This window comes from Anticarsia gemmatalis, chromosome 18, assembly GCF_050436995.1.
Source record: "Anticarsia gemmatalis isolate Benzon Research Colony breed Stoneville strain chromosome 18, ilAntGemm2 primary, whole genome shotgun sequence".
In the NCBI taxonomy this organism is placed as follows: Eukaryota; Metazoa; Arthropoda; class Insecta; order Lepidoptera; family Erebidae; genus Anticarsia; species Anticarsia gemmatalis.
In genome coordinates, this window is record NC_134762.1 from 7,653,114 (window position 1) to 7,669,274 (window position 16,161).

General features: G+C 32.8%; 1 non-coding gene across 1 annotated transcript; it reads right to left on the reverse strand.

The window, feature by feature from the left end:
- Nucleotides 1-15,548: 15,548 nt before the first annotated feature.
- TRNAL-AAG (transfer RNA leucine (anticodon AAG)) lies at nucleotides 15,549-15,630 on the reverse strand. Its single transcript has one exon. It is a non-coding gene; the product is annotated as a tRNA-Leu (tRNA).
- Nucleotides 15,631-16,161: the final 531 nt, after the last annotated feature.

A 16,161-nucleotide genomic window follows, 5' to 3' on the forward strand; every position in this document is an offset into this window, starting at 1 on the left:
TTTGCCTGCTCTATAAGATTCTTAATGCTACGTTCACTATGGCTCAGCACGGGGTCTGCTGACGCCTTTACTTTACACAAACACTCAATAAGTCTATGGTCCCGGGAGGAAACAATACTTATGATTATTTTTTGTTTCATTTCTTTCATTCAACGATAAAAAACAGTCAAGTTCACGTGTAAGGAAAGCTGTGGATACAATGTTGTGGTGTGTTGTGAAATATTGTTTGAATGAAGATAATATAAAGATGTCATGGTTGATCTAGTATATGATGACAATTGATTCCGGTGATATGTTTTAGTTTTAGTAGTGGGACATCAATGGGCTAAATTTTAATTAAGTGAAGGAAGAAGTAGATTTTTATAGTCATGATTTATATACGATTTGCAGTAGATACCTACTAACTACTTACAGAATATTGAAGTAGAAATATTATTAACAGACTTATTTACCCCCAGTTTCTGAGGTACGTTATCGGTAGTTTATCTATTCAAAAGTGTTAAAACTCATATAAAAAAAGCTAAACAAAAAAAGATAAACTATCGCTAAATGTACTTAGAAACCGGGGGTTAGTAAGGAACATTTTCTTTAAAATGATCACTTTATTTGGTTATAATAATTTTACAAATATTTGATAGTTATTATCAAATTTTTTATCATTGCAGGTATGTATTTGAATGTAATTCTAGTATACTATTTTTTTTTTGTAATTTTACTAATCAATTCATTTTAACGATCACGATTAATTACGACCAATAAATACATTTTCCAAATCTCTGAAGCTTTGCATTTAACAGAAATATAATATTTCGAGTTGTGTTACAAAGCAAACTTGTTTGTTTGTGTTCCCGTCTTCCGTTCATTTCTCGGGTATTCCACAAAACTGACCTTTACGATAGGTACACAATAAAGTGAACAAAACAGTTATTTACTTTATTAACTCCTGGAAGATTTAGAGGTATACGTAGAATTAACAAAATGTTACGCCTTTTAGATTACTTTTCTACAAATAAATATTCAATAAAAAAAATGCAAAGATAAGTTTCGTGTCCAAGACTAGAACCGTGGTGAAAAAGAGCTTATATATTTTTTTAATTCTGTTAAAATTTGTTAAACAGGTTTTCTTGGCCTTGCAAGGGTAGCAAGGAATAGGGATGACATCGTAAATAGGAGCAGATTGATGGCTTTCAAAATATACCAATACGACGCATCAAAATAATATATACCAATTAAACAAAGCACCACTCCATATTACATGAACTTGCAGGTAATTTTTTTATTAATATACCATTTAAAACAGCAACGATAACGAATCAATTTTTTGAATATTTTAACGACCTCAAGGCGCTGTTTTTGTACAGCTACAAAAACTAAAACAGCTAATCCCCTACTTCTAACTTAACTTCCACTACTAATAGTAGTTATCATAAAATTCTATTAATTTTCTCTAACGTTAGAACAAAAGTTGTATAATGAAACTCTTCGCAGTAGCAAGTTTCAAGGGCGAGTGTTGCTTCAATTGAAACCTATGACGCTGTAGAGGTAAAACTAATAGGATGAATTGTTAGAAAACTGGCGTTTGTATAAGACGTGAGATGATTTTTGTAAGTACGATCGATTTTTATGAAGAAAATGTGAGATTTGTTTTGATTCTTGAGTTAAGCTGTGGTTAAAGCGACACGTTGTTAAACTTAGGGTTTGTAATTATATGCTATTTTTATCAGTGCTATTCAAAATTATTTTACGACGATTATTATGTACTTTTACTGACACATTTTGTTGATATAATAACTTTTTTAAAGCTTATTTTAAAAAGTAAAACTATTTTCATTAATTAGTTCAAAATGTTTTATTAGGAGTATGTGAAAATTGAGCGACAATATATTTCTTTTAATGATGCTACTTCTAATTTTTACCCGACGGGGATATATTCTAAGAATCTCATAGTCAGATCTCGGTATCCTAGTAAATCATAGTAACAAAAATTAAAAAAAAAACAAAATCTTTTGTCATAATATTGTTATTAGACTCTCTAAAACAAAACACAAGTTCCTCGTTTCCATCTGACATTAGGTATTGAAGGCGCGTCACAAGCGTTCACTTTACATGAACACTGACAGACACTTCGAACAATGTACTGTGAACCATTGTTCTGAAGCAACGTGTTCGCTCCCTCGAGCTAGTAGCACACAGAGTTGTATGATTTTTGATGAATTTTGTTGTGTATTAGTTAACTATAGAACTAACACGGTGAGTTACGAGACAGGAGGAGGACATAGGTCATCTCTCAATTGAAACGAAAAAAAAAACACTATATTCTGTCTACATAGTATAAAGTAGTGGCGTGTATGCTTTATTTAACGTAAAATTATTATTAGTAATAAGTCTAAAATAACGAGCCGTAGAAAATAGGCAACCGCATGAGTCTGCTAGTGACTGGCGTTCTAAAAGTTGTAAAGTTTCTTTGTCCGTGCACCCCGCATACGAGGCTTTCTACTAAAGCTATTTTTCCGGACAGCACTTAGATTTTAAGTTAAAGCTATATTCACAGTGGCTAAAAAGCTAAACACGACGGTTCAATCACTTTCACCATCAGACAATGTTAGAGTTGAAAATTCCATACAAAATATATTTAATCGACGTGAAATAGTGTTTATTAGAACTGATATGTGTGCTACGAGTTTTAGGGTGCGTTTCCACTTTATACTGAAACAAGGGAGTGGCGTAATTAAAATAATGATAGTGGCTTAAATATTGAAATGGGGGGGATTCACTTACTGAACTGTTTGACTAACTCTTATATTCATTCAGTATTTTAAGAGATTGTAAAATAAATATTTTTTTATGGTATTGAAATTATTGAAGACAATTGACATCGTAAAGAACTACAAGTAAACGTAAACATAATTATATACGCAGCAGAGATGCAGTCGTCCAACGATAAATTTACCGTAATATTAATTTATTAAGTACCGTGGAAACGTGTCCTTACAGAACAATTGCAACTTTGTTAGGAAACTCATCTGGTATGAAATATGAAAACGTATATCAGGTCGGTTTGTTTGTTTTCTAAGTAATTTTGTGTTAGGAAAAGTTGTATGTGATAAGAGATTGTAACAATAAAGTTATGTGATAGAATTTTGGAATGTTCACGCCTCGAGGGTCCAATGATGTGTTATTCTATGTGTGTTGTAGGTTCCATTCCCATTTAGAAATTAGAAATTATTTTGTGTGATCATCTGATAAGTTATTCACAAGAGCAAAATTTTGTCAATTCATTAATTTAATTATGAAGGTATAATTTATGTAAAAAACTAAAAGCAACCAAATGCCTATTTTGTGCTTATCAAAATTCATGGGGTCTTTTCACCTTATATATAATATGCAATTCGATTTCTAATAACATCCTTGCAATTTTAAACACCATTTAAATTTCTATTTTGTGCAATAAGAAAAGCATGAATATTAAGTAAACAACCAATAGTATAAAATTAGTAACTAAATCAAAACCATAATAAAACGCTAAAGTCTAATTTACTGTAGTGCTACTACAGTAAATTACACTTTAGTATTTTATAAAATTAGACTTTAGCGTTTATTATGGGATAAACAAACATCATACAAGCTAAATTACTTTAGGTGTTTAGTCTTTTTCACTCACAAACAGTTTCTAAATTGATTGAAAGAGACAAAACGTTGTTTGTAAGTCGTATGTAAATTAAATCTCATCTACAACTTTTTACATCAGCATAACTTTTGATGGGCTGCAATATGGAGAGAAACCTTGGAGCCCAAGACGGCCTCCTATCAAGCACCCTACAGTCTTCTCGGGCCTTTTGAGTTCAGCCTTGCATACGAAATTAAAAACCTTGTTGTAAATGCATGGGGGACGTTTTTTTACGAGTATTAATTAATGTTAGCAGATAATAACAAACATGTATTATCGCATGTAGAAGTATTAGAAAATTTATTTCTTCATAGTATTATAAATTATGATTCATTTCAAACTCACTTTTTGTAAACAATTTTTCGTGCGTATGTTTTTTTTAAAGCTAGCTTTTTTTCAATTCTCGTAAAAAGAATGACATACCTAATGTAATGCGGTGAGTGCAATTCTATTTAATTATAGTGTTAATGAAACAAAATCAAAGCAGCCTTAGAGCAATTTGTATCAGATAGAATTATAGGATATCAATAATAAAAGTATAAATCAAACTCAACACTCTTTATAACCATGTTCATCTACAAAAATAGTCTTTTTTGTAAAAGGTTTTGCGTAAGAGCCGTATACATGAAATTTACCCTAGTTCATTTTCACATTTTATCTAGAACCTTCTATTGGCACCCTGATCCTATTTCTACAGAATTATGAAGCATTTTGGCGAGAGGGTAAGTTTGTTTACCATTGGTTTAAGACAGTAATAGTTTGTAAACAAACGAAGGAGTTCAGTTTCGTAAAGATAAACATTATAAAATCATCTGTACTAATATTATAAATGCCAAAGTTTGGATGTTTACATGTCTTGATGTATGTTACTTAATCACGCAGAAACTACTTAACGGATTTTGATGATTTTTTTGTACACGGATAGGTTATAGCTTGGTTTTTTATATAAGTAGTTTTTATCCTGGAAAAACGCGACAGAAGTCGCGAGCAGAAGCCAGTTTCATTAAATTATTTTACTGTAAGAATTGAACGACTAATTTTTATTTTATTTATCAGATATTAACTTATTATTTTCAGAAGCGATTTATCATTTTAATCGTCAGAACGTGAAAGACAGACGGACAATTTTTCGCATTTATAATAGAGGAAGAATTTAGGTCATACTATCTGTTATCATGGTTACCATAGCAACGGGAAGCAATTTAACGACGGTCTCGCGTAGGAGGCAAGAATCCTCATAATTGAATACAGTTAAATGTCAAACTGGTGAGGGAAAGCGATTGGGAAGAAGAAATTAATCAGTTATGAATATTTATAACGTCTGGCCAGAGATAAATGATTGACACGGCTCCAATGACCTTAGCATTTTAATAAAATACTGATAGGTTAAAAAGTTTTGTTGTCTTTTGTCGTTCTTTCTGGAAGTTACTATTAAATTAGTGTTTACATTTCAAAGTCCTATTCGGTGGTCAAAGTGTTTTTTAAGTACAGGAAAGCAAGCAAGTGTGGGTGGTATATTTAACTGTCAGTCAAAAGGTCCTTTATTGGTATTGTCTGGAAAATCTATCTTTTCCCGGCTATTCGTCCCATATAGTAGTGCGGTCAGCTTTCCTTGTACTCCCTTTACTTCGCTGTCTTTGACGTCGGCTGATAGATACACGTAGCCTACCTCTTATTTGCCAGGACTTCATCATGTGATCGGTCACTTCTTAGTATTCGGATAGAGGCCCCAAGAAATTAAAACAATTATTTCCCTTACCCAATTTTCGATCAGTATAATTGCTAAGACTTCTTCTTCAGATGATTTTTGAACAGAAATTCTGCAATGGCTATAACTAGCCTTCGCAGATGCGTAAACGCAGATTTGTATTTAGAGAATAAAATGCTGTTCAATTCTGTTGTTGTTTTGTTGTTACTGCTCAAGGTATTTTTTTCAATAGAAATACTTCTCCGTTAAACGAGAAAGTAAACTCCGCTATCCAAACTTGTAATCGTTGCTAAAATGTTACAATTTCAACAGTTATCAGCCTCTAATCTGCTAATGGGAGGATTCTCTTTACGTTAATTTATTTATGAAAGCGAGCGAAACGAATTACTGCGTGTTACAAAGTTTGAGTGGCGCGGTAATTGCAGTTACCGCTTATGTTTAATGGCTTACATCTATAACTTTGTTGATTAATACGTTTCATACCAGTAGTGGATATAGAGTTTCGAATAAGCTATTAGAGATGTTTAAGGAGCACTTTTAAGTATCGCCTATCGGCTTTGAATATCCGGGTAAAATTTTGACAGTATTTATTATTTTTATTTGACAGTATTTTACTTCCTGTCACTTTTCCTATGGTATAGTCAGATAAGCTATATCTGACACATATGACGCTCTGAAACTGGTCTTTGAAACGGTGTCTTGTAGAAGAATATTTTTTGGAGGATTGAGCCATCGTCATCATCTTATCAGCCCAAAGACATCCAGTTCTGGCCTTCTTCCTCAAATTCCACTATGGTCTGTAGTGGGCCACCCTCATCTTACGGACTTCAACGACCCCTACTCCCGATTACCAGGGCAGTTCTTCGCAAATATTCTGTAAAGGGAATTGACGGTGCCCTAGAAGCTAGAAGCTAGAACGATATGCTCAGACATTTTCGACTTTCATGAAATAATTTTGAGTCATTAGTAGTCAAACCTTCCTTACTTGAGTGAGCACTAATAATGTCAGAAAATAACGTTACAAGCAGAAACAGTTATCCAGGTAAGTACGTATTAAAATATCAGTTTTCGTCATAACTATACAAGAGACAACGACACTCGAGAGTAATACACGAACAATCTCGTGCTAGAACATATTCGGGGTATAGTCAGCAACAATGATTAATCGTAGTCATACTTTATTTAATAATAAATAAATGGAGTAGTGGTTCTTTTATTAGGATCTTTGGTAGAAGCTGAGCCTTTTTCCTCACCATGTTCTCACCAAATTAACGGCATTATTAGGCACAGTTTATTAACATGCTATGATATTTATTTAAGAATGCATTTTCAAGTGTTAAAGTACTTAATTCGAATCTATATCTACAATTATAATACTAGCTACATACTGACAGCGTGTCAAGCCAAGTTCATAATAATATTAATAGATACACAAATATTTGTTTTTTTTGTGTGGTAGTCATACAACATGCAAATAGGTACATCGTCCTGATAAAAGCTTTAACTTAATGAATGACACAGCTAAATCTGATAAAGAAATATCTTGTCAGCAATTTCTGTTGCTGTCTGTACATTCGTTGCATGGCAACGTCTGACATTTAGTCACAAGAAGCCTTAGCAAGACGTAATATTCAATATTGGTGCTTCAGTTTGTAGTTTGGGAGTCTAATTTCGTTATATGATAACCTATTTGGGAAGCTTTTTGAAACTAATACTTAGGTATTGTTGTTAAGAGATGTTGTTGAAAAAGATGTAAGTTACTCCACATTTTGCTATTATAACAACGGTGATGATTGTTTTCTTATTTTTGAGGTATTACTAATACGTGTTTGCTATAATTCATTTATCGATTAATGATTGTAGTTAACTAACAGCATTGATCAAGGATCAATACTATGGTAACACCCTAAATTGTCTATTTCGCTCGAACACAACTTATCCTACCACTGTATCTCCATTTCAGCCCTATGAGGCTTGTTTAAAAAAAAAACCTTATTTAAGTATGGTTGTTTTGTATCTCTATGCTGAATTCTATCAAAATCGGTTCAGCTGTTTAACACACAGATAGTCACAGTCAGATCAACAGACCTTTGCATTTATAATATCAGTACCTACGTATCGAGCTAGTTCTGCGGTTTCTCGTGGAAAATCTTGGTAAATCTAGCGTGACTGTTCAAATAGGACTGCTATTTTTACATTCCGTTTAGCACCAAGCCGTGGCATGTCTATTCGCACAGGTGGTTCAGTTCACAAGGAAACTTCGAGAACACTTAACAAACTCAATTATCTCTGCACTGGAGTTGGAACGCATACGACATCATCTCTAGGGAATGGGCAGAGGACTTGAAGATGAAGGGACCACGTCGTACTTACTGTACACAATATTATTGAGTACAATAAGAAATTGCTCCTTTTGTTTCTTGTTATCGAAAATTGTATCCGCTTTTTTGGTTGTACATTGGTTTGTATATAAATGTATGGAACACTAAAACCTCTCCCATTTACGTTAAGAATCCTTTTTTACGCTATTTGTGTCCAATAACCCGATTCTCTATGACTATCGACTATCAACATCGACTAGCTATCGAAAAATGTTGTATGAAAATCTAAGGACAATTTTCGCAGTACATTTCAACCATCAAACTTTCGATATTCGATATACCGACTCTACTGAATAGTGTTACAGATCAACACACTTCACTATCATATTTGTTTTAATAATCGCGTTGCATGTTTTTACGTAAATTTATTTCTAAAAAACACGATTTTCAGTGCGGCGGAATCCGTGGCAGTCCCTTCAGGATATACATACATTAACACGACATTTAGTTCGTGTAATAATTTAAAGCATTCGTAACAGTAGCGGACATGGAAACGACCTTGTGAACGATAAAGATTTCGAAACAATATAAAATGCCGAACAATCCAAACATTTGTATAAAAAACTCATTAAAATAAGAGTATTATGTACAAAAGAATATATAAGTCGTAAGATTAATTACAATATTACTAAGCTCAGCCGATAAAGAAATTAATTAACATTGCTCAATCGCTAATTAGTTGTTTAATTATTCAGCATTTGTTTGAAATAGTTTAGCGACATAAAGTTACGAAAGAAATTGAGTTAGAAAGGGCCTTTCTGCTTTTCAAAATCAAATTTATTAATTATTTTCTTTATTGTATTTTATAGAGCAGTCAGAAACGGATGAGCACGCCTATTGTATATTTGCTATTTTGGTGTTATGGTTAAAAAGAGTCGTTTTTTATAGTTTTTAGTAAAATTGAACAGTTGAATTAACGAAATAAGTAAGGATGAAAATGAAGTCATAATGGTCTAAGATCCCGCAATACAGCGACCCTCACCAAGCTGGTTAATGCATATTTTTTTAATCAAATAAAAAATGCCAAGAAATATATTGAAAATGGGCTGCCTAAAAAATTCAGTCCAAATATACTAATAGTTTCAGGTTTAAATCGAAAATAATTTGAAGTATATTTTCGAAAACATCATATTCTTATAATTGTAATAGTATTCTTCTGACCTATTATCCAAATTAAATATCTATTTATAAACCAAAGATAATCGAATAACCACGTAAAATAAATCAGAAAAGAGTATGAAACAAAAAGCGTGGGTGGTGAGGAATAAGATTGACTACTATATAAGCGGTATAAAAGTTTTCCTTTAGCCTTAAAATAGATAAACTAGTTAACTCCAATATTATTAGATCAGAAAGATATTGGTCTAGGAAAAGTTCTATTTCAAGAAGCAGTAATAACTGGTATTTTTACTGTTTTAGTAGTTGATAAGAAAAGTGTATGTTTATGTGTCTAGGGTTTGAACCTCGAGTCAGTCAGTGTGCAGTATCAATAGATAGCAGTTTGAAGTATCGTGATAATTTTAACAGAACTGGATTTGTACTACTATGTACTTCGGAATAAATGAAGCATATGAGAATTGGGTGTTCGTCCTTCTGGTCAAAAATTTATAAAAATGTGTATTTAGCGTAAGCTAACCAATTCATAAGCTGCTAAATATTGTAATACAGACTTCATGCACAACATATACAAATACTAGCGGAGGTCCGCGACTTCGTCCGCGTGATAGTTTTAATCCCCTATTTTATTCCCTTAGGGGTGCTATTTATCTAAATCCTTAGGGGATGCATACGTCATAGCAGCTTTATGCATGCAAAGTCTCAGCCCGATCGGTTTAAAATTGACAAAGATTAATACAAACTTTCATCCCTTATTTTATTCCCTTAGGGATGGAATTTTTCAAAATCCTTTCTCAGCGGATGCTTACGTAACAAGATCTACCTGCATGCCAAATTTTAATCCGATCCGGCTAGTGGTTTGGGCTGTTCGTTGATATAATCACTATGTCAGTAAGCCACCTTTGAGTTATATGTTTTTAAATAACATAACTGTAGTAAGTCATATTACGTACGAAACCTAAAATTTATCTTTAGCAAAAAAATATATTTACCCATATTTATTGTCATCTAATCGACACGAACAAACAACGGAAAGAGATGGATTCTATTTTTATCGTAAAGCCTTACAGTCTCGAAGCTTCAATACCAATTTTTCTCAAACAATTTTCTCTTACGTTGGTGCCCGATCAGTAGATAGTCGTGTGTATTTTTATTTATATTTTATTAGCTTTTATCCACGGCTATGTGTGACTTAATATTTCTTTTAATAAAAATATTATAGTAGAGAAAGTAGGTAACTCTGTCCGTCAAGCTTACATTGCTTCATTTAAATGAATTTTGGCAGAAAATAACATGGACTGTTTTAAACAGATAGCGAAGTCTTAGTAATGGGCTAGTAATCTACGAATACCTTACTTCTACTTGAGGTTTAGATGCTCTGTATAATAATGAGTAGCTGTCTTGCTTGCTGAATCACATCTAAATTGGTTGAGGAGTTTACCCGTAAAGTTCTAACAAAGGGAAAGTGAGAGAAAAGGATAGAAATAGAGACTGCTGATTTTACTACAGTAATATAAGAGTATGGACGGCAAAATAAACGCCACTAAATGAACGTAAACAGATATTATTTTGCTGCCACTTAATTAAGCTAATTGGGCGGTCACGAACGCTAGTGCAAATATCGTTATTTTATAACGTAGCGCCGATTTTCGGGAAACGAAAAGTGTTTATGTATTTTGGAGCATTAGCTCAAATTTTCGTGGAATACTTGCAACTTGCTACAGACATGTTGAGGCACTCGAAAAGCCCCGTCGTCGCTGCTGCTTGTATTATCTTGGTTTGAAAGATCTAAATCTGGCTATGGTAACCTTTCTTAAAAAAAATAGGTACTATGAGTAATGTATAAATGTGTGAGGGAGATTTAACTATAAAATTCGTATATTTTCTTTCGTAAGTATAATTGGCCAGTCAATTCTCGTATCGACATGATTAACTTCAAATTTTAGTTTCGAGAGTCAGCCAACAGCTTGACCTAATTTCTATATAAGTATTTAAATCCAATAACTTAAAAATCGCTAATGATATTAGCTTAACTAACGACACCCAACACCAAGTTTTTACATACCTTCAGAAGTACGAAGACGGTCATCTTATTATCCATTAAGCGATCACCCAACATATCTCGAAACAACGAATAATGTATATTTCATAACTACATCACCCATTACCTGTTATAACAAAGCGAAACTTAGTAATCAATACAGATGATACGTTACAGCTCGCCACTACCCAGAATACAGTAATTAGTGACTAAGCGAATAATATCTGAACTCAATGATGTTCCGAGGTGATTTATTACTGTTTACTTGAAATATTTTATTCAATACTCTTTATTTTAATGGAATATTGAATGAGAGCTTTTCATGTCTATATAAATAAAAATGAATTACCGAAATTATTGTTTAGGTCGCCACGCCGTTACCACTGCGTCGGGAGGTCGTGACTCGTGGGTACGATTCCCACACGGAGCAATTATTTGTGCGAGTTTACTATAACACTAAGTTGACGATTCACAAAACCAAAAAACAACCGTATAGTAGGCGTATTTTTAATTCTCAAACATTTTTTACTAATTTGATTAGTACCAAATAAGCCTACCGTAATACAATATAACAAGCTGAATTAATTACTATAACAAGTAAAAAAAATACATCGAAATATAAGTGACACGAGTGTTTAAATATTTCACAATCAAACAAATCGATTACTTTCAATGTAATCCATGACCTTAACATTATGTGTCCTTTCAGGTCACCTTGTGACCTCTTAAGGTCTCAGTCGTAAAATTGTCGCGCACTAAGTGGAGCGACTCTTAGGATGTGCGCCAATTTCACATCCTTACGCACAATTTCAATATGACTACTTCAATTTGGATCGAAATGTAGCTTTTTTAAATATTATTATATATTAAAATAACTATAGGATAACCAATGCGATAGATATTGAAAACGATCAATTTACCAAGCTTTTCTTCTAACTATGTTAGAGTCGGCTTCCAGTCTCTCCAGATGCATCTGAATTTGTTGCAGCAGTTACCATATAACACTCATGTAATACCCATACACCTCTGTAAGACTGGTTGTCAGACTTTCAAGCTTCTCAACAACTGCCGGGCCCTTCAATTTTACGTGCCTTCCAAAACACGGAGGAACTCTATATGCATAAGATTATCACCCATCTACAGAACAACCTCGCCAAGCGTAGTTTGACCCCAGGGATTAATCCGTGTGGCTACTGTTGCCTAGCCACGAGCTCCTCAGATATAAAAACAAATGTATGAAAAAGTGTTTGTCTTTCCAAATATGAAATTGCTCGGTTCAAAGTCTCTAGTGCTGAACTCTTGATTCTTCAATATTTAAAATGAAATAGATACTGTAAGAGTGTCATCAAACAATTCATTTTTTTTAAATAATACTCTTCTCCAAAGATGTCGCAGCATTCTTTTTCAAGATCAGATTTTTCCATAAGTCATGATTTCACTAATAAAGTTTGTCTTCGACATAGCCATGTTGACTGAGCTCTCATAATCTCTAACGGAGACGAAATCTGAATATCATACATAAATTGATCTCATCTGAAGGACATTGACTTTCTCATAATCTCTACTTAAATATTCCAGATTAAAAGATAAAAGAATTTAGTTTAAGCATTATGTACCAAAGTGATATTATTCATCTTTCTGTTTGATCATTGAAATCCATACTAATATTATAAATGCGAAAGTAACTCTGTCTGTCTGTCTGTCTGTCTGTCTGTCTGCTACTCTTTCACGTCTAAACTACTGAACCAATTTGCATGAAATTTGGTATGGAGATATTTTGATACCCGAGAAAGGACATATGCTACTTTTTACCCCGGGAAAATGACTCATTTCCCGGGAAAATTCAGGTGGCGAATGAAGTCGCGAATATTCAATATTATAATGAAACTGAATTAACAAAATTCCGTTGTCATGGCAACTGTTTTAATGGCGGATATGCCTTAGCGCGACTTCGTTATATTACGGGATATAAATAATTTTGAGAATATTTTTCGTGAAAAAACAGCATATTTTATATCACCACACTACGACCAATAGGAGCAGAGTAACAGTAAAAAGTGTTACAAAACCGTGGAAAATTCTGACCCATTCTCTCTTATGTGACGCAAGCGAAGTTGCGCGGGTCAGCTAGTAAAGAATAAATTATAAGAAGCAAACCTAATTGTCTTAATATTTAAATCGTAGTTACAAATTCCTTCCTTTCCTAAATAACTTAATCCACAATATTAAGCTTAAGTCATAAAATAAAAAATGACAAAAAGACATTTTTTTTTATTTGTTGCTCACTTACATAATACGCGACTAGAGAACCCCAGTAGTTAACACTTACGAATGTTGGAAATTCTTATCCCCCGAAACAGTTAGCAAGATAATAAGCAAGTAACCTTTTTCAAAGTACAGTCACAATCAAAATATCTGCACGAGCTGCCCTTTATTCGTGTACGTCATACGTATAAATATCGTACCGTGCAACGGTGCATGCTCAGTATTGCTCAGTTATCGACGTCCGCACGTGACTGTGCCCACTTCCTTGCCACTGACAATGACATTGACGCTACTCGGAGACAACGATGTTGTTGTTTGTACTGAAAGAGCTAAGAAGAATATTTATAGTTGCCAGACATGCCTGCCTCATAGTTAAACTTGCGATTATATTGCTAAGTACCTAGTTTGTTTTTAATTCTATTTTAAGCCTTGTAAGTGAGGTAAAGTTTAAAAAATATGTAACCATTCATAATGATAAAAATAATAAATTAAAATTAATTAAATGAACCAATGCTGAATTTTTAAATGATAGTCTCAATAATATTATTGTATTTCACAAAAATAGGTAGAATAGAAATAGATACAGAATTTGATACAAATTTCAATGTACCGCGGTTTTATATAAAACAGCTTAACCAAGCCTGAAATTTCCACGGCTGTATCAAACAAACAACCACAGCAATACAGTTATAAAAACATATCTAAAACTTTTTCTCAAAAAGGATAATCAATCATTTTTAAAGGCCAATATAATTTTATAAAATAAATTATAGTCTCTTCCAGAAGCCCTTGCGTCTAACCTCACGTTTGTAATCACGTGTCGACTAATTTATCCGATACCGTGCCATTTGTGGCCTATTTCGTTTTAATCCCACCTCATTGTGGTAGGCTTTGATTCAATTAACCACATTTAGAACTGATCATGTTAAAAGTCAGTCAGTGGGTGGATGTTATTTCAGTTAAAAGGAGAAGCCGATAAGCGTGTCGATTTCTTGATGTGACTTACAAATGTCTAAATTTTGTTATTCGTTTTGATTATTACATTGGATGATGTAGATGTAATAAGAGCAGGTAGTGAGATTATAGCCAAAGTCGTTTTTTAATTTCTGCAATGTCACTAACTTTTTTATTTCAGAAATACAGAAGCTTACTACGAAAATGCAATTTATGAATAGAAAAAATGTTTTATTCATCAATAAAAACATATTTGCCATTTAATCCTTACAACTACTTTCTTAGATTTTATTGTAAAAATAAACAAATGCAAAACAATACGAATACCTCGTAAAAAGGCGTACTTTGACAAAAATGTATAAAGTATCGAATAAAATACATGTATTGTGAATAAAAAAGAGAAATATCAATATGGATGCTGTCAAAGCTGCCGATGTACGTAGACAGACAGCCCTTCAAATAAAATTGACACGTACAGTCAGAGGCATAATTTTGTGGTTAGTTGTATGTATAGCGAGGATGAGACACACGTCCCTTCTCTTTCTACGCACAAGGTTACAGTTGAAGTTGGAGTTGTTTTTTCGAAATATTGATTTTGCTGATAAAATAAAACAAAAGCATTATCTAAATCAAGAGTTTAACTGCTTTTTAATTATTAAAAAAAATTTCGATCGTTTTTTTTTGTCTATGTATGTAATATAAAAATATTAACTGATGTATTTATGTTCGCGACTGTACTTTGCGGTAAGCCGCATGGACATCCATTTTTTTACCAACAACGTTCTTTTTTTAAGAATTTTGTAACGGCCATCCTTAACATAGCAAATTCAACTTTCGAAATCAATAAATAGAGTCGATAATTGCTTGTGTTATTTGAATCTATTTCAGTTGGTTAGCCGGGTGAAAACGTGTGAAGCAGACGAGTCAATATACTGTGTCTACTCTGTACCTATCTGTAATCTTAGTTAACCGTGGTATACAAAAAGATAAGAACGCAAATTATTGTGACGGTAAAATGTGGTAACAAAATAACATGATTTAGTAAACATTACTATTATTGTTTATTATTTACACAAGAAAATTCACAATTTATATTATAAACAACGGATTCAAAACAATTCAACGGATATTCAAACGAAGCTACTAATATATACAAACATTAAAAAACATAGAACAAAATATCAATTAAATATATTATTTTTTAACCAAAATCTTTCTTTTCTTTTTTTCCATATTTTTTGTGTAATTGCAAATATTTTATCAAAGACAATCATAGATCAGTATATCTATATTCCTATGTGCATAATTATGTAAAGAGAAAGGGATCCAATAAATAATAGTACGTACATAAAATAAATAATAATTATATAGAAATCCAAAAAAATAAAAAACAAAAAGTGAAAATCGTCAAAAATCTGGCAGCGGTGGGATTCGAACCCACGCCTCCGAAGAGACTGGTGCCTTAAACCAGCGCCTTAGACCGCTCGGCCACGCTACCATTGAACATGAAAGTCGAAATAGTCGTACACACACCGTGACGCAAAAATAGAGACTACGTCACACACGCACGGGTGAGATTTGTTATCTGCCCTATTTATAACCCGAGATAAATGACAGTTAATAAATATTAACCACTTTTTATTACAGTTTATTTGTAAAATATTGGATTATTTGATAGTATTATTTGGGAGTCTCTACCTATGTTTAGGATATCAATGTAGGAAACTTCTTCCATGTACATACATACATAACCTATATATCTATCTATATGAATAAAAAATAATATTCAAATAAATATGTTGCTAAGCGCAAAATTCTGACGGCTGATTCTTACTGTCATGTTCTCTTGAAGAGAAAAATAATGGGGATAAAATGATAAAAAAAAAAACATTTATTAACAGTCCACAGTTGTACAAACGAAAGATCAGCAACTTAAGCCACACTAGGCATAGCTTGTTTCGTGGCCAAAGATTTTAGGCGATTACATGGTAGGACTATAGGTACAAATAAAAATACAAAATAAAAATCT